This window comes from Oncorhynchus nerka, linkage group LG19 (assembly GCF_034236695.1).
Source record: "Oncorhynchus nerka isolate Pitt River linkage group LG19, Oner_Uvic_2.0, whole genome shotgun sequence".
NCBI classification, from domain to species: Eukaryota; Metazoa; Chordata; class Actinopteri; order Salmoniformes; family Salmonidae; genus Oncorhynchus; species Oncorhynchus nerka.
Window position 1 is genome coordinate 767,427 of NC_088414.1, and position 20,096 is coordinate 787,522.

Consider the following 20,096-nt stretch of genomic DNA (forward strand, 5'->3'; position numbering starts at 1 on the left):
TCAATAATATTTCTTCCAGTCGGAGCTCGTTTTTTTTCCAGTGTCCCTAGTTGTCTTGAACGGGGCATCAGATTGTAACCATGGTACCTCAGGGTTGCCAGCTCAGACCCTCCTTTCCAGAGACAATTCTTTAAATCATGTATGGGAACTTGCTGTTGTGAATGCAGTTCGACAGTTGAGCCTTCGTGCTATCAACCTTGTGCTATCTTACAGACAACGAATGACCTTTTACACACTATCTGCTGACTGACACGTATACAAAAAGGGGTTGTATGTATTTTTTCTATAAAAGCATTGAACCAGCACTGTTCGTTGAGCTTTTCAACTATGCACTGTTGAGTGGATAGTTGATTCTCCATTTTTGCTAATCTTATATTAAAGTGTTTGAAAGAATCTGCAGTCTCTCTTCCCTTTGATTAGATATTCCACGACAATGCTAAATGTTATGTTAATTATCGGTCAGTTACCTTGAGACCAACAGTTATTTGCTTGACAATCACCGGCTGACAAAATTATGTGACCGCCACAGCCCTACGTCTGTCAGTCCAAATATGTTATAACAAAACGAGGTGAAGGGATGGTTCACTCGACTGACATATGGTGCTTTCAAGAAAACTGGGAACTCATAAAAAAATTACGTGGTCAAATCATGACATCAGTGAACTTCAGGTTGGAAAGTCAGAGCTCTAGAAAGAGGCCCGAATTGGAATTCCGAGTTGGATGACCATACAATGATATTTCTTCCAGTCGGAGCTCGTTTTTTCCAGGGTCCATAGTTGTCTTGAACGCGGCATCAGATTGTAACCATGGTACCTCAGGGTTGCCAGCTCAGACCCTCCTTTCCACAGTTGTATATTTATTTGCTTATACACTTCTCCTGTGTTTGCCTCCCATTTATTGATAAAATCCCCATCATAGTAATATTTCCTGCATCCTATCCCTCCCACGATACTTTCCCCCATTTCTACCCCCAATGGACTTGAAAATCCCCAACAAATGAAATGACCCCCCAAAATGGTTTCTTCCAAATCTGGCAACCATGTTTAGCTTTCACGCTAAAGTTAGGGTGATAACATTTTGTTTTGTGATTTGTCAAAAAACTGTAAATGACTTGTCAAGTCATGTGCTCCGGTTCATGTATACACTGTGAAAAGTACATAGAAGATTTGTAATATGAAAGCTGCCAAACTAAGTTTATTAGTTTAACTATTTAACTATTATTTATTTTTCAGGTATTGGGCGCAGCCATCTTTGAATTTTACTTTGTTTATTTGCGTCTTATAGTAAATGGCATTCTGGGAATCGGGAGTTTTCATTTGTCAAACATAAACAAACATGGCTGCCACCATAAAGAATTTAGCTCCAGTTAGTTTAGCAGACAGCATCTTTTGTCTAAACAATATTACATTCCTCCCTTGTGCTCACCAGAGATGTGGTACATTGTAAACAAGTTGTTAGGTTGCGGACCCCGATGTCTCTGTTTTGTTTTAGTGTCACCTGTTATTTAGACTGGATGGTTTATGGAATGAGTTTAGATGTGGACGTGTTCAGTATGATGCCTAGAAGATGATGTTCGCATTTATCTTTTACAATAAAAGATGAAATTGAGGAATAAAGTTGTGAAGACCTTTTATTTCCCATCAGTAAAAAACATTGTTTAGATGCTTTTCAGACAACAATGCTGTTTAGACGAATTTGTTGCATCATACATTATGTTGCTACTGTTCCAATCCCATATTTGCGACAGTACACTGCAGGGACCACTCAACAATGATCATGAATATGGGATCATACGCGTCAAAGGGTTAAGTATCACTATGTGCAGTCGTAGGCTCTAATAAAGTTCTGGCAGTGTCAGAAATGTCAAGCCCTATCGTGTAGTGTGGCTTGTGTTACAAGCCGATCCCAGTGACTGACCAATAGCAACACGGACGGCACTGAGTATGCACACAATAATACAATCATTGTGAATTGTAGATTAATATAATAATTTGATTTGCAAGAATAAATATTTCCCTAATAATATAAAATCCGGCTACCTGATGGGATTTTGATAAATGCACAAAATCACATATCAAAACTAATGTTCTACCACAGTGAGAAAATGTTATTTTTGGGAATTTGATTCTGATTTATATAAAGTTTGTATGTTAAAACTATTTCTAAGATGAGTACTTTTTGTAACATTCTCTGTTTCACGGAAACATGTCTCACTCGGCATACGTTATCAGAGTTGGTACAGCCACCTGGTTTATCCTGAGGCTGCATTTATTGTAGCTGGGGATTTTAACAAGACTAATCTGAACAACAAGGCTCCCTAAATGTTATCAGCATATCGAATACGCGACCGGGGCTGTTAACAACCCTGGATCATTGTTACTCTAACTTCCGCGACGCATACAAAGCCCTCCCTCGCCCTCCATTCAGCAAATCTGACCACGACTCCATTTTGTTTCTCCCAGTCTAAAGACAGAAACTAAAACAGGAAACAACCGTGCTCAGGTCTGTTCAACACTGGTCTGACCAATCTGATTCCACGCTTCAAGATTGCTTCGATCTTGTGGATTGGGTTATGTTTCGGATAGCGTCGGACAACAACATTGATGTATACGCTGATTCGGTGAGTGAGTTTTTTAGCAAGTGCATCGGTGATGTTGTACTCACAGCGACAATTAAAACCTTCCCCAACCAGAAATCGTGGATTGATGGCAGCATTCGCGCAAAACTGAAAGCGTGAACCAAGGCGACCGGAAACATGACCGAATACAAACAGTGTAGCTATTCCCTCCGCAAGGCAATCAAACAAGCTAAGCGTCAGTATAGAGACAAAGTAGAGTCGCAATTCAACGGCTCAAACACGAGAGGTATGTGGCAGGGTCTACAGTCAATCACGGACGACAAAATGAAAACCAGCCCTGTCGCGGACCCCGATGTCTTGCTCCTAGACAAACTAAACTTCTTTGCTCACTTTGAGGACAATACAGTGCCTCCGACACGGCCCGCTACCATAACCTGCAGGCCCTCCGTCACTGCAGCCAACGTGAGTAAAACATTTAAATGTGTTAAACCTCGCCATGCTGTCGGCCCAGACGGCATCCGTAGCCGTGTCCTCAGAGCATGCGCAGACCATCTGGCTGGTGTGTTTACAGACATATTCAATCAATCCATAACCCAGCCTGCTGTTCCCACATGCTTCAAAAGGGCCACCATTGTTCCTGTTCCCAAGAAAGCTAAGGTAACTGAGCTAAATGACTATCGCCCGGTAGCACTCACTTCTGTCATCATGAAGTGCTTGAGAGACTAGTCAAGGATCATATCACCTCCACCCTACCTGACACCCTAGACCCACTCCAATTTGCTTACCGCCCCAATAGGTTCACAGACGACGCAATCGCAATCACACTACACACTGCCCTAACCCATCTGGACAAGAGGAATACCTATGTAAGAATGCTGTTCATCGACTACAGCTCAGCATTTAACACAATAGTACCCTCCAATCTGGTCATTTAGCTCAAGATCCTGCGACTTGACCCCACCCTGTGCAACTGGGTCCTGGACTTTGACGGGCTGCCCCCTGGTGGGGGCCCTCGGAGTGTGGTGTCAGGAAAATAACCTTACACTCAACGTCAGCAAAACAAAGGAGATGATGGTGGACTTCAGGAAACAGCAGAGGGAGCACCCCCCTATCCACATCGACGGGACAGTAGTGGAGAAGGTGGAAAGTTGTAAGTTACTTTTCGTACACATCACGGACAACCTGAAATGGTCCACCCACACAGACCGCGTGGTGAAGAAGGCGCAACGACGCCTCTTTAACCTCAGGAGGCTGAAGAAATTTGGCTTGTCACCAAAAACACTCACAAACTATTACATATGCACAATCGAGAGCATCCTGTCGGGTTGTATCACCGCCTGGTACGGCAACTGCTCCGCCCACAACCGTAAGGCTCTACAGAGGGTAGTAAGGTCTGCACAACGCATCACCGGGGGCAAACTACATGCCTTCCAGGACACCTGCACCACCCGATGTCACAGGAAGGCCAAAACGATCATCAAGGACAACAACCACCCGAGACACTGACTGTTCACCCCGCTATCATCCAGAAGGCGAGGTCAGTACAGGTGCATCACAGCTGGGACCGAGAGACTGCTTCTATCAGACAGCTTCTATCTCAAGGCCATCAGACTGTTAAACAGCCATCACTAACATTGAGTGGCTGCTGCCAACATACTGACTCAACTCCAGCCACTTTAATAATTAAAAAGTGGATGTAATAAATGTATCACTTTAAACAATGCCACTTTATATAATGTTTACATACCCTATATTACTCATCTCATATGTATATACTGCACTCTATACCATCTACTGCATCTTGCCTATGCTGTTTGGCCATCTCTCATCCATATATTTATATGTACATATTCTTATTCGTTCCTTTACACTTGTGTGTATAAGGTAGTTGTTGTGAAATTGTTAGGAATTTTTTGATTACTTGTTAGATATTACTGCACGGTCGGAACTAGAAGCACAAGCATTTCGCTACACTCACATTAACATCTGCTAACCATGTGTATGTGACCAATAACATTTGATTTGATTTATGTTTTTCCACTTCACTCACACATGAACACTGAGGGAGGCTTGCGCTGCTGGCACAGATCAAATACTCCACTGCTGCTGACGTAGACTATGTCGGCTGACGTAGACTATGTCGGCTGACGTAGCCTCAACAGCCAATCGCAGAATGTGACGACAGAACTAAAGCAAAATGTACAATCTGGACAGGTTGATATGAAGATTTTTTATTTGGTAACATCGCACAGTGTGACATGTAATAGTGTGGGAAGGCCTTTAGCTACCATGTATTGTGTTTTTAGTCTGTGGATGACATGTTGGTCGCAAACAGAGGGGGGCTCAAGTGTGCTGCCTTGAAAGTTGTAGCCTATGGACTAGTGGGAAGCCTTGTGTGTATTTCATGAGTGGCAGTGAGTGAGTGGGGACAATGAAACCAGATAGCAGGAATTTACCATCTTTCCTCTGAATAAAGGGTTGGCGGTGTGGCCATCGCCTCGCCTCTCAAATAACAGCTATCCCACAGTGCTGTGGTCCAGGAACAAAGGGGCATTGTGGGGCTGTGCAGGTGGGACGTGGAAGGGCCAGCAGGCTGGGAGTCTATTTCACTCACATACACACACGCACACAGCGCCAGGCTCGCTGGGCACACACACTTTCTCATGAGCCTCTGCACTCCCAAAACGGGTTACTTGTTCACTGCTGGAGGAGACAGCGGAGTCACTGCTGCTTAATGGAGGATAATGGCAGACGGCGCCTGGTGTTTCTGGTCAAAACAAGGCTGAGGAGACTCAACAACAACTTTAAACACCACTTCAAAACGGACACGGCATAGCTAACCTTTCAGACAAAACAAAAAGCAGCAATTGAATTTGGCCTAACCAAAAAACATACATTTAAAAGGGAAAGAAACATATGCACATGACTAACTGATGCAACGAAAAGGTCAACTGTTCGGACTAATGTACACTACCGTTCAGAGGTTTAGGCTTGCTTAGAAATGTCCTTGTTTTTGAAAGAAAGGCTAATTTTATGTCCATTAGAATAACATCAAATTGATCAGAAATACAGTGTAGACATTGTTAATGTTGTAAATGACTATTGTAGCTAGAAACGGCTGATTTTTTATGGAATATCTACATTGGCGTACAGAGGCCCATTATCAGCAACCATCACTCCTGTGTTCCAATGTTAGATGGCCAGTGTTATTGCTTCTTTCATCAGGACAACCGTTTTCAGCTGTGCTAACAAAATTGCAAAAGGGTTTTCTGATGATCAATTAGCCTTTTAAAATTATAAACTTGGATTAGCTAACACAACGTGCCATTGGAACACAGGAGTGATGGTTGCTGATAATGGGTCTCTGTACGCCTATGTAGATATTCCATTAAAAATCTGCCATTTCCAGATACAATAGTCATTTCCAACATTAACAATGACCTTAGTGTGGGGGGAAGGAGGTAACTTAACTTCAGCCGTATTACAGCTGGCTGGCATCATCACCATGCAGTGAGTGATCTAACTCCACAGACCACCTAAGCGAGCAACCAATGGTGAACTAATGGATCCTGGGAGATGTCCTCGACAGACCAATAAAAGTTGACCTGAGATCTGAGGCAATGTTTCTATTATAATTTGGGAACCAACGGTAGTGAACCAGTTAGACAGCTGAAACGGAACTGAAAAAGGCAATGCAAATCCCCACAACAACTTGTCAAGTCATGAGACTAAACAACTTGGTGGGGGTAGTTTTAAGTGGATCGTAAATTGGGATGACGTTTTAAATGAGTGCTTCCAAATCAATCAATGTGATTTAAGCCACTTTGCTGATGAATCTGGCTGCTTTTAGACCCATTAGTCTTATTAATGCTGATTCAAAGAACATCAGCAATGTAAACAGCCAGAAAAAAATTCAAAGCAGGATTCTGTCCATCGTTTCCATGGTGAGAGAATCAGCCATGGACTAACTATTGTGACAAAGTGCGTCAGTGTTCCCAATAGAAGACAGCACACAAGACAACACCCACTGAAACACAGTGGAATTCTGCCTCACTGAATGTTATCTTCATCATCAGGTAGCCTGCCCACACATATTCCCCTCTATCTAGATGATGGGAGTGCACGTGAGTATGAACATTTTAGCATCTATCACAAGTCACTCTTTCTCTAGAGAAACAACAGGTCCGGGGGAATAAACCCATTGACATATCATTCCAACACATTCAAATGGCCCGTCTGAACTAGACAAACATGAAAATCTATCGTAATTTGTAATAACCTCAGCTGAGGGGACATTTCAGATGTCGTGTTGAAGCTCTATCTTCGGCGTTAGTTTCCTCGCGGGCAAGCAAACAAAACAGCAGTTTAGGTCAGAGAGGGGAAATAAATCCAAGCAGATATCTTGCAATATACATGCCTGACAGACTGAAACTGGTCAACCAATATCAAGAGGAGCGATTGCCTACTTCCGCTTCCGATCACGTGGACAGGCGAGGGAAAAAACAACTGCATGACCTGAGATATTTCACAAGATTTTGAAAGATGCATTCCACAAGCTGCCGGTTTGAAACCATACACTGCCACCCCTGTCAATTCAGATAAAGGGTTGGTAAGATAGGTAGAGCAAAAATGATTGAGGGCCTCAATAGCAATCTGATGCAAAGAGAGAAAAAACAGGATTCCCTGCCTCAGACTTTTTTAATGGATTTACTACAGACAGAGGTGATGTCATTGGGCGGAAATGCTATCCGATGGGTACAGTTGAAGTCGGAAGTTTACATACACCTTAGCCAAATACATTTAAACTCAGTTTCACAATTCCTGACATTTAATCCTAGTAAGAATTCACTGTCTTAGGTCTGTTAGGATCACCACTTTATTTTAAGAATGTGAAATGTCAGAATAATAGTAGAGAGAATGATTTAATTCAGCTTTTATTTATTTCATCATATTTCCAGTGGGTCAGAAGTTTACATACACTCAATTAGTATTGGTAGCATTGCCTTAAAATTGTTTAACTTGGGTCAAACGTTTCGGGTAGTCTTCCACAAACTTCTCACAATAAGTTGGGTGAATTTTGGCCCTTTCCTCCTGAGAGAACTGGTGTAACTGAGCCATTGTTTGTAGGCCTCCTTGCTCGCACACACTTTGTCAGTTCTGCCCTAAACTTTTCTATAGGATTGAGGCCTGGGCTTTGTGATGGCCACTCCAATACCTTGACGTTGCTGTCCTTAAGCCATTTTTTTCCACAACTTTGGAAGTATGCTTGGGGTCATTGTCCATTTGGAAGACCCATTTGCACCCAAGCTTTAACTTCCTGACTGATGTATTGAGATGTTGCTTCAATATATCCACATAATTTCCCTCATGATGCCATCTATTTTGTGAAGTGCACCAGTCCCTCCTGCAGCAAAGCACCCCCACAACATGATGCTGCCACCCCCATGCTTCACGGTTAGGATAATGTTCTTCAGCTTGCAAGCATCCCCCTTTTTCCTCCAAACATAACGATGGTCATTATGGCCAAACAGTTATATTTTGTTTCATCAGACCAGAGGACATTTCTCCAAAAGGTATGATCTTTGTCCCCAGGTTTTGGCTGGGGACAAAGTCTGAGGTCTTGGCTGATTTATTTTAATTTTCCCATGATATAAAGCAAAGAGGCACTGAGTTTGAAGGTAGGCCTTGAAATACATCCACAGGCACACACCCAATTAACTCAAATTATGTCAATTAGCCTATCAGAAGCTTCTAAAGCCATGACATCATTTTCTGGAATTTTCCAAGCTGTTTAAAGCCACAGTCAACTTAGTGTATGTATACTTCTGACACACTGGAATTGTGATACAGTGAATTATAAGTGAAATAATGTGTCAGTAAACAATTATTGGAAAAAATTACTTGAGTCATGCACAAAGTAGATGTCCTAACCGACTTGCCAAAACTATAGTTTGTTAACAAGAAATGTGTGGAGTGGTTGAAAAATGAGTTTTAATGACTCCAACCTAAGTGTATGTAAACTTTCGACTTCAATTGTACGTGAAAAAAAGTGGTTTCCTAAAGATGATACAACAAACACAACCACGACTTATTAAGGCCAAAATCATGAAAAGGTTTGAGCAGAGACATATCCGCACAGACTCATTTTGTTCCTCTCTGACATAAACTGTGGTTTTGTTTGCTCGCCTGAAGAGGTTTGGGTCCAAATCCCTGGTTGGGAATGTAACTGGGTCACCATGCAAGAGGTAAAAGCTGAGTTCATGTCAAATATTATGCAAAACAGGACACTGGACAGAGTCCAGAGTGTACCTTTCAGGGCCCCCCCTTTGGAGACTTGAAGAACCAACTAACCTCTAGAAACATTGACTTTCTGCTGAAATTACCACAACATGGATATCTTGACTACAATAGATTGCCCTCCAGTGCTCTTTTAATGCTCTGAAAACAAAATATAATCCAACTTGCTATTAATATACAGTATGAATCAGCATACTTGGTGCAGAGCACTTAAAGATGCACATCATGGAAGTCATAATATATTTCCCAATGTCTCATCTCATGAAACCACACAAATCCTTATTTTAAGGAAAATAATGAATTTAGCCTCTCAATATCTGACATCAATTCACAGTTGAGAGGTAATGCCCAACTATGCTTGAGTAATGGCAGGTCTACCCATTTAATAGCAATTTAGTTTGTTTCTCAATATTTTTCTAGCCGAGTTCTCTAGTTTTAATTTGAAACAAATACAAGAGTAGAAATCTACCAAATGTTGGACTAAAGCTGTGACCTTGCCTTTGAAAGATCTCTCTATTCCATAATCACATTAACTCACCGGGTATTCACTTTCTTTAGATCTTATATTTGGAAATAATCTGAAGCTTTCATTTGAGTGTTGCTAACTTCTGAATGTAGTGCTAGTAAGGTCTCGCCTGCTAAATGTGTCTGATAAACTTCCAATATACAATTTAAAGTCACAAAAGTAGCAACACAATCAGTTTATCTGAGTCATTCCACTACAGCTGACACAGGTGGCAAGTGGGAGCTTTGTGTGCCCATTGCTTTGTGTGCCCATTGCTTTGTGTGCCCATTGCTTTGTGTGCCCATTGCTTTGCTCTGGAATGTAGATGGAATGCAGAGAAATTCCTCCCACCCAGATTCTTTCAGACCGCTCGGCCACACCTTACCTCTCACAGCGGGGGAATCCCCACTAACCTCACCTGGGAGCCCTCAGCATTCTCATCAACACACAAACCAGGCCAATGTGCCTGCTGGGGGCTCCAATTCTCACAACCGAATACATTTAGTGCTCTCTTCCCCCCAACGTATCAGTGTGATTGTGCGCAGTGCCCTGACGAGCACACATTAATGGCCCACTAGCCAGTGCCCTGACGAGCACACATTAATGGCCCACTAGCCAGTGCCCTGACGAGCACACATTAATGGCCCACTAGCCAGTGCCCTGACGAGCACACATTAATGGCCCACTAGCCAGTGCCCCCCACTAGCCAGTGCCCTGACGAGCACACATTAATGGCCCACTGAAAGTGGAGCATGGCCTCCAAAGGGGAGGGTGCTCATGAGGCAGGATGAACACGGGTTTTTAGGAAGGGGGGGTTGGCTGGCTCAATCTCATTCTCTCTCTCCCTTTTCAAACAAGGCTTGGACAATCCCAATGCAAGTGTCAAAGGCAGGTAGAGGACACTATAGAAGGAATTCCAATGACAGCTGCAAAGAGAATAACTATGCAAAGTAGCTATTTCCTAGCTGGAAATGCAGTCAACATGGCTCCTGGTGGCGTAGAACACATAAACCCAAGCCACAGAGAACTACGAGAACATCAGTTCTCCAAACAATGCTAAAAGACTCAAATCTCAAGGTCTCTGGAACATTCTAGACAAAGACACACACAACCACCAAACAAACTTGTGCTCGATGCCCTTTTGAGGGCCAGCATTGGTCTAAAGTTCACAAAAGCCATAATGTCTCTCTAATGAGACTCCATGGTTTCTTTGTTCAATGTTACACGGTGTAGTCCCACTTGCATGTTAATTTCACAAACAAAACATGACTTCCATGACTTCCTCTGCCGTGCATTCTAGTCATACCGGAGCTAAAGTAGACAGCTGCCGGTATCTTATTTATCTGACCTGCAAACCTGGTAAGTGTTACATCACTTTGCTGCCTCAGAAGTACAGTGGCCACAAAAGTGCAAACCTAGCAGGCATAGGTCATTTCCCCAAGTTAATAAATACTTTCAGTGGATACATAAATAGTACAAAGTTCGTAAAACCACGTGCCTCGTTCTGTGGATTTCAAAGGCGTTTCAGTTAATTGACGTTTTCTTATTAGACTGTCACAATTAATGGGCCGGCCGGCCTTGACCGTAATTCTTCAACCGACTGGAAAGCTATTGGACAGACACAATGGAAATTGTCTTCAGCAAACTGTGTAATCCCGATATAACTCATTACACATTGTTCATACCGCAAGACAGCCCACGCATCCACCATTTACAATCTGAACATCCAAGTGTGTCCCAAGTGTGTTAAAGGGGTCTTAAGGGGTCTGTCTACACAGAATAAGCAAACGGAGCGTAGCGCAGTGTTGCAATGTCGTTTTTCGCCACAAAAAGGGGTGGCTCCTTGTAGTGCGCTCCAACATTTGACGTACTCCTGTGCCACATGAAAATGTTATCACGCTGTGTCATCCCTTCTGTAGCCGTTGGGGAAGTCTTGTGTAGACAATGAAGCTTTCTTGGTTCCTTGATCTAATCTATAGGCTATGCGTCAAAGTAGCCAATTTTGCATTGATAAACAAATATAATCTCAGCGACTGTTCAAACAATAAACCAAACAACATTGTAGATTTGTTAGAATCCATCCAAAAAAATGTATTTTGTTTAAAAGTAATAACTAGAGAGTTCAGGCTACTAGTAAATACAGCTGCGAAATATGTGCTTTTTCTCCACGACCAAAACATGATAACATTCTATTTTTAGTTGATATGGGAGTGAATACACTCAAGCAGCATTTTAAACTGGGATAATGTTACAGGTTACACTGGCAAGTATACAAATATTTGCCAGGGCATATGATTTAATTATGAATGTGATTATTTCCCACAGAGCTGTGGGGAGCTAAAAGGCTATCTAGCTTGCTATGTTTTTAGCCTAGCTAAAGCCAGATACAGTGGTTCCTCCTTTAAAATTTGTGTCATACTGCGGAGACTGCGTGCTGCCTCAGCATTCTGTGGCACGTCATTTAATTCTCAGTCATTTTTTATGTTACTGCAAGTTATTGCTAGTTTGACCACCAGAGGGCATCTTTGACAATATTTGGTAGTCTTCCTTATTGCAGAGACGCGGGAGACCGGGGTTCAATCCCCCAATGGGGAGGAAGGAGTAGGTTGTCCTTGTTCTTAACTGATTCCATATGTGTTATTTCATAGTTGTGTCTTCAATATTATTCTACAATGTAGAAAATAGTAAAAATAAAGAAAAATCCTTCAATGAGTAGGTGTATCCAAATTTTTGACTGGTACTTGCTTAATTAATTTGATTAATATTATGGTGTTTCTATTCCATGAAAAAAGAAAAACACACTGGGTAAATTCAGACAGTTTCGCTCTGGTTTATATTATTTGGTTTATATTGCCCATTCATTGTCAGTTAGAGACAGTAGTGGATTGGGACCCAAAAGCACAATCAGTGCTCTAACTCCCCCTTGGTCGTTAAGGAAAATCTGGTCTGTGATAAACCCCTGTCTTTTCACGCCTAGCTCGGCTATTAGACTATTCTTTAGTAAAGGTTGAATAGTCTATTGTTCAGCTATTAGCACCCTCCCAAACTTGCAACAAATGGATGTCTTTTTGTCGAGAGCAAAGCTTTTTTTATTTTCAAGTCAAAAATAAAAAGTAAAAAACAAACAAATGTTTTCAATCAAATATTTCGTAATAGAGCGCAAAACTTTATGCATTTTATTCCCCAAAATATTTTCAAAACCAAAAATGTACTTGAAAACAAAACTAATTTCGCTGTCAACCACCCTCCATTTTGGCCATTTTTTGAGTGTCAGTTTGGCTACAACCAATACTGTTCAGCCTTTCTTTCCGACACAAAGGAAGTCATAGTGGACACCTACGAAGAAGGACTGTGTGATGATGGCATCTCAGGTAACCAGCACTGGGCGTTCTTCCGTCTAACTTTTTCATAGCTAGTAGTTAGCTCCTACGATTCAGTGTATATTACATACATGCATACCGTAGAATGATAAATCATGCAATTATTATTCTCAAGCTATCCAAAGCATTCAGCTACGAACGCCTGTTCTCGCCGTTTTCAGTTGAATTAATCTAACTTTATTTCATGGCAACTCATAAGCAGGCTATGTCCTATGTTTCATAGTCGATATATAATCAGATTTCATGACAGTGTAACGGTTAGCTTTATTTACAGAAGGATAAAAGAACACAATATGTCTGTCACGGAATGCTATTCTGATATGTCAGATGAAGAGTTAGACCAGAAAGTCAGGACCATTAAGGCAAAGATGTCCCATGAGGGCATTAAAATGGTCAAAGGAAGTCTCAGAGCGATGGGCCATCGTGTACAATGGCGAAGAGGCTTTGCAGCGTGTAGATGGCGCAGGTATCATTGCCAGAATGATCCATTGCATTGCTCGGCAAAAATACTCTGATCCTGCTCCCCTGTGTCTCGTCCACATTGATACAAATCATAAATTGACAAGGTACTAAGATGTATAATGTCTGCATCAAATCTAAGAAGTTATTTTAACTTTTTTATTCTTACTTATTTGTAGATGTCACGATCTTCGTATTGAGTAGACCAAAGCGCAGCGTGGTGTGAATGCATGATTTTAATGATTGGACGAAAAAACACCAAGTACACTAAAACAAACTAACAAGACGACCGTGACCGCTAAAGAAACTGAGTGCTAACATGCAACATCACATAGACAATAACCCACAAAATACCCAAAGAAGATGGCTGCCTAAATATGGTTCCCAATCAGAGACAACGATAAACAGCTGCCTCTAATTGAGACCCAATCTAGGCAACCATAGACATACATAAACACCTAGATGGTAAACAACCCCATAAACCTACAAAAAAAACCTAGACAGTACAAAAACACATACATCACCCATGTCACACCCTGACCTAACCAAAACATATAAAGAAAACAAAGAATACTCAGGTCAGGGCGTGACAGTAGACATATTTTCAATGATGTATGAAATTGGAGTTGTTCTTCATCAACTGGTAATACATAAATAATGATACAGGTTAATCATTCACTTTTAATTCCAATACTTCTTTTCAAGATACAACATTTTTAATTTAATTCTACCTTTATTTAACTAGGCAAATCAGTTAAGAACACATTCTTATTTTCAATGACGGCCTGGGAACAGTGGGTTAACTGCCTGTTCAGGGGCAGAACGACAGATATGTACCTTGTCAGCTCAGGGGTTTGAACTCGCAACCTTCCGGTTACTATTCCAACGCTCTAACCACTAGGCTACCCTGCCGCCCCATTGTCATCTTTAGCGGTATAGATGGATTTTCAAGGAAAATGTTGTACATGGATCCGGTCTCACATGCACAGTTTGGAAGAAGTTGACCTTGACCTGTCGAATTCTATCCACCTCTTCTGTGTGGAATGTGTTCCTACCTCGTCTGCGGGCAGATCTGCAGCATTTCACAGAGAGTTGGAATAATCACCCTTTAAATACAGAGGCGAACCTGACGCCTCACCAGCTGTGGCATATCGGAATGCTCCAAACACCTGTGCACATTCTTGTTTTTGCCTTGGCACTACACAGCTGATTCAAATGATCAAGTCATCATCAAGCTTCAATTGGTATTTATGTCTAATAATGACATTATCTTCTATTGTTTGTCATCGTGTGTCTGTTTTTCAGCATAAAGTACTCTGTAGCCACTTCGTGTGAACACCAGGTGAGACCACACACGCACAATAACAGTCTCTCTCCTTCACTTCATCCCTCTCCCCCTTCTACCTAAATCCTCTAGGCTATATCAGCTGTGTCGGTGAACCCCTCCCACATTTGAACTGGCTGACATAGAGGGCAAAGCATGATCATAGGTGAGAGGTCACTTGGTTGGGTCAACAGGAAGTATTATTAAAAAGAGATGCTTTACATTGAAATACAGACAGAGATGTAGTAGTCCCAGAGTTAATGATCCAAGGTCAGTTTTGCATTTCACCTCCTGATGATTATGATGACTGAAAAAAAACAAGGCTTAATCATGCTCTCTCTCTATCCACCTGTCTCTCGTCTGCAGGTATGATTTGAGGTGAGAGAGGAAGCCAGTCCGGTCATCACCACCACACCCGCTCTTAAGATAACCTTCGGGCTGACTGGGAGCCCAGTCAGTTAGTGTCTCTAGGAGTGTCTCCTAGAACACTATGTAATTGTGATGAACTGAGAGAATATTAGGGTAGCCCTGTAATTCATTAATCATATGTTGTCTGCCTCTGTTCTTACCTCTCTCCCCACCTCCTCTTTCTTACTCGTTTTATAATGAACATCATATGTGCATTGAAGTACAGAGTGAACTTGTATTTATAATATAACATCACAATTATCATAATTATAATGCATTTATGTATTTATAACACCTGGATAATGGACTTCTTTCAATAAAGCGTTTCACATTCTCCACTAGTTGAAATGAAGTGTCTCATTGAAATACTATCCTGTGTCCTCAGATTAATGCAGATGAAGGGAGTTAGATATGCATTGTTTTCTTTCTGTATATATGAATTACAAATCAATCATGTTTCTAGTCTATTGCATAGTTACAATGTGTAATCATTGATGTCCCAGGAGCAGGAGCAGTAAACACTGTTGAAGTGTATAATTGTAACATGCAGACACAGCGTCATTCAACGAATGGAGTTTGAAATGACTGATAAAGAATGTCTCAGATTTATACCTGAACCGCACCTTTATTTGCCAAGGAAGAGTACATTATCAGTGAATATATTCAATGTCCAGGCTACAATGTGGGGATCTCATGCCTGGTAATAACTACAGTACATTATCAGTGAATATATTCAATGTGGGAATCTAATGCCTGGTAATAACTACAGTACATTATCAGTGAATATATTCAATGTCCAGGCTACAATGTGGGAATCTAATGCCTGGTAATAACTACAGTACATTATCAGTGAATATATTAAATGTACAGGCCACAATGTGGGGATCTCATGCCTGGTAATAACTACAGTACATTATCAGTGAATATATTCAATGTCCAGGCTACAATGTGGGGATCTAATGCCTGGTAATAACTACAGTACATGTGTATATAGGACTTGCATCCTTGGCACAATAAAGTTATTATATTCTACTCAATCCATAGGCTTCATTAATGCCATTCAGACTTGAAGTTGATACAACAACTATGATAGCTGAGATTCTTAGGTTCTGAACTAATATTCATACCAATCTAACGTTTTAGGGTCCATACACAGATCGGCTACATACTGTAGCAAGCTACAGATCCATAGGCAAACAGATTGGCTACATACTGTAGCTAGCTATACATCCATAAGCATACAGTTATTTTTATTCTCCACTACACATTAAGCAAGTAAATAGTTAGCTAACGTTAGCTATGTTACTTAAGCTGCTTTACACGGCAAGGCAATTGTACATTCAATTTGCAATAAATGCTTTAATGTAAACTTACTCACTTTTGTACATCGCCTTGGGCCGTACAACTGACCTTATTTTAGCGCCCCAAAAACGTAATACTTCCAGATCAACTGTAATGTTAATACCATTGTAAAGCACATTTTCTCCCCTTTCCAACAGAATCAATTACATGACCCCCTCGCTGCACGTTTCTGCATAATTCAAGCAGGCAATGAGCCCCGTCGGGTCTTTTTAAAAATGGCGGGTGGGGAAGCGAAACTAATGCGTGATAGTGAGAAGGAGAGATGTTGTGTGGGAAAACTGTCCAACTTTTCACCATATAGCCTCTAAAATATAAATAAAACACTATAAAGAGTTTATATAATGTACCTATTTGAAGGTTTGTGTCGAATTTGAATCGGGTTTTTAGGGCGGTGCTAAAGTGATCTTAGAAGTAAACAGAGGCTTTGAGAATGATGACGCAAACAATGACTAGGTTTCCCCCCCTTACCCCCGTCACTGTCCATTTATTGTTTTTAAATGATGAGAGAAGTGCTACATCTGGTGGAGAGAGATTGAAAGACATAAATAAGTTGCTTTTTGCGTGCTGTACGTTACGACATGACACGTCTAGATGTAACAGAGGGTCAGTTTTTTCAACTTTTCTCCAATACTATAGGTCCATTACCATGTCGATCAACGCTTGAATGGAAGCGTAGTTCACAACCCACATTTTGAAGTCTACCCAGTCGCTACAGTCCCATTAGTTTTCTTTGTAGCCTTGTTTGAATGTTGCGGTTGTGCACATTTATATGGAATGGGGTGAGTTTACGTTAGCTAGCTCGATTCTTTACATCCACTGTTTCCCAAGATGACAGCCTGGTTTGCTAGTTTTCTCAGTAGTCCCTAAAACATTAAACAACACGAATTACAAGTCATACTGTACTCATGTCATTACACCAGCTAGCTAGCTGGCTAATGTTAGCTAGTCAGTTAACTTGCAAAGTCGCAATTTTCGTAATTTAACTTTATGATAAAAGAATATGCACAATCGTTTGTCTCTACATGAACTAACATATTCCTCTCAATTGTATGTTTTTAGCTTGACTCGTTATGATGTTATAACTACTTACATCTGCTTCCCCCATAATGTTTTGTCAGCCATCTTTGCTGAAGAAAGTCACCAGGAAGGGGTGGCTCGCATCAAATTCATCATTGGAACCACTCGATATGATTGGTCATATAAAAACCGTGGGACCCAAATGCATAATGAGTGCTCTACCTCCCCCTTGTGGTGGTCTGGAGCAATGAAGCCGTGACGCTGGGTTCCCCTAAGTCCCACGGTGTAAGCTCGCAACTTTTAAAGGAGGAACCACTGTAGCTACTACTAGCAAGGAAATGCGACCCTTTCTTGTTTTCACAAAATCAAGACAAAAATAAAATACGTTGCCATTGCCCCCTTGTGAATGGGAGTGGGACCGTCAAGGATATCATGTTACCAAAAGGTGTCCCCGCTACTCCAAAAATCCCACTCCACCCACGTGCCTGCATGCACACATAGATCAGCGGAATGGAGCCTGTAGTAACCTTTATTCTGAAGCTGGATAACTGTGCATATAGCAGAGAAGCTAGTATGGGAGTCTGTAGATATAGTTCATGAACTGCCCATGACCTTTCCTCATTTATATTGGATGAGATACTGGCTGCTGCAGTCATTATCTCTCTGAGATCATGTTTGGAGCTGCTGTCCTTGTGCACATCAGGATCCTCACAGGAGAGGAAAGCTAACAGGGGGAAAACAATGGAGCTCGCACAGGGCCCATAGGGGTACATGCATTAAACGCAAAGCACAAAACACTTTAACAAATGTCCAAACACAAAAACCCAGAACCCCATGGGAGCCCCTCAGGGCAAGGGTGGCTACTACATGGGGCAGTGGTTGACACCCCCCTATCCTCTAACTATCCATCTTTCTTTCATTCTCCCTCGCTCGCTCCACTCACCCGTCCTCACAGTGAGCAGAGGCAACAGCAGCAGCACATTTCACAGGATTTCAGCAGGCCCTCCCCAGTCACATGTGAGAGCGACTCGATTCATGGGAGAATCTGGGCCAAATCTACCCAGAGAATTACATGCATGGCCTCTCCTCTAGCACTACTGACAGGGAGGAAGAGAGAAGGGAGAGAAGGAGAGAAAGAGAGAGTGCGGGAGGGAGGGAGAGCAATATGCAAGGTTGGCACTGCAGTAGAACTGCAAAGTTCTCTTCTCTGTGGAGCGGTAGATAAGTGAGGCTGATGGTCAGAGGCTATCAGAAGTTGTTTTTGACTAGGCTACCAGGTAACAGCTCTATCGTAAGACAAGATAGTATCTCGCTAAGAAACTCAGAGCCTCTAACAACATGTGTAATCTCTTCCAAGACTCATTCAAACTGGCTCGTGGATAGTTGAAAAAAAAGTGCTTCCCTCGCTGTCGTCAAAGGCAGGGACACTCAAATGAGGGTGAAAAGATGAATAACGCAGCAGCATTCAGCCAGGCACAAGCCAGCGTTTTCAGCAATCTGCTTGAGGAAACGTGGCTTGAAACAAAACAACTTGATCTGGGGGAGTGTGAGGAGGCCAAGGCAGCTGCCAACATGAACACACTGTGGAAGAAAGCATTTCCAAGCCCTTCTATAAACAGCTTAGGCTGTAACTAATGAGGGGTAAAGTAGAGTCAAGGGACCCTCCTCGTTACGTGACAAAAGGGGCTTGGAATCAGAAGAGAGGGCCCCACAATGTATGCCTTTGTCCATTGTTGATCTGCCAGCTACCCCCCTATGGACATACATGGAGCATGTGTCTGGGAGAGGACCAATTAATTGGCTCTGACACCGTCTTGTTTACAAGCATATCGCCCATGGCAAAACCCAGAGGGGATCGGGAGTGAAAATAACAATCTATCACCCAAGCTACTATTAGAACTTTCAGTTTATCAACGATGGGCGTATAACTGTGAGAATCGCGCGCTCACGAGACGTTCAGCGTGCCAAAACGTCCCGGTGACGCAAAAAAAGTTTCACCAATCGTAATAACATGCTAAGCTTAATTATAAACATAGTTTGACAAGTTTATAAATATAATGTGTTGAAACACAAGAGTAAAATTATACTTGTCAATCTGGGCCAGAACAGCCTCTGCAATGAAACACAAGAGCTATTTATCCAATTTTTCTGATATTACACGATTCCCCACTGAGGTTACAGTAGCTTTGAGCGCTTAAATTTCTCCCAATTATGTATGCCTCCACTGATCACTTTTTGGATCTCACACGCCAGTCACTTGAATTTGTATTTTATTTTAACCTTTATTTAACCAGGCAAGTCAGTTAAGAACAAATCCCTATTTTCAATGATGACCTATTGCATAACAGTAGGTTACAGTGGTGTCTTGTTCGTAAAAATGACAGACTTTTTTACCTTGTCAGCATTTTTGATTCTGGGATTTTTGATCTTGCAACCAAAGGATCATTTGATTACTAGTCCAACGTCTTCTCACCACTAGGCTGCAACCTGTCCAACGCTGTCACCACCCTGACTGCCCTGACGCTGTTTTTGACTTGGGGTTCACAATTCCTATTCCGTCACCCTCCTTACTAGAGCTACTTTTAGGCCCTAATTAATCCCTTATTAAGGTAATAAATTAAAGTTCACGTGTTACTTGGTATGAATACATCATATAGTCATATACACTGCTCAAAAAAATAAAGGGAACACTTATACAACAGAATGTAACTCCAAGTCAATCACACTTCTGTGAAATCAAACTGTCCACTTAGGAAGCAACACTGA

General features: G+C 41.8%; 1 protein-coding gene across 1 annotated transcript in view; it reads right to left on the bottom strand.

Annotated features, from left to right (window-relative positions):
* Nucleotides 1–20,096, bottom strand: part of LOC115147124 (mitogen-activated protein kinase kinase kinase 1-like) — a 191,321-nt gene that overhangs the window by 149,222 nt on the left and 22,003 nt on the right.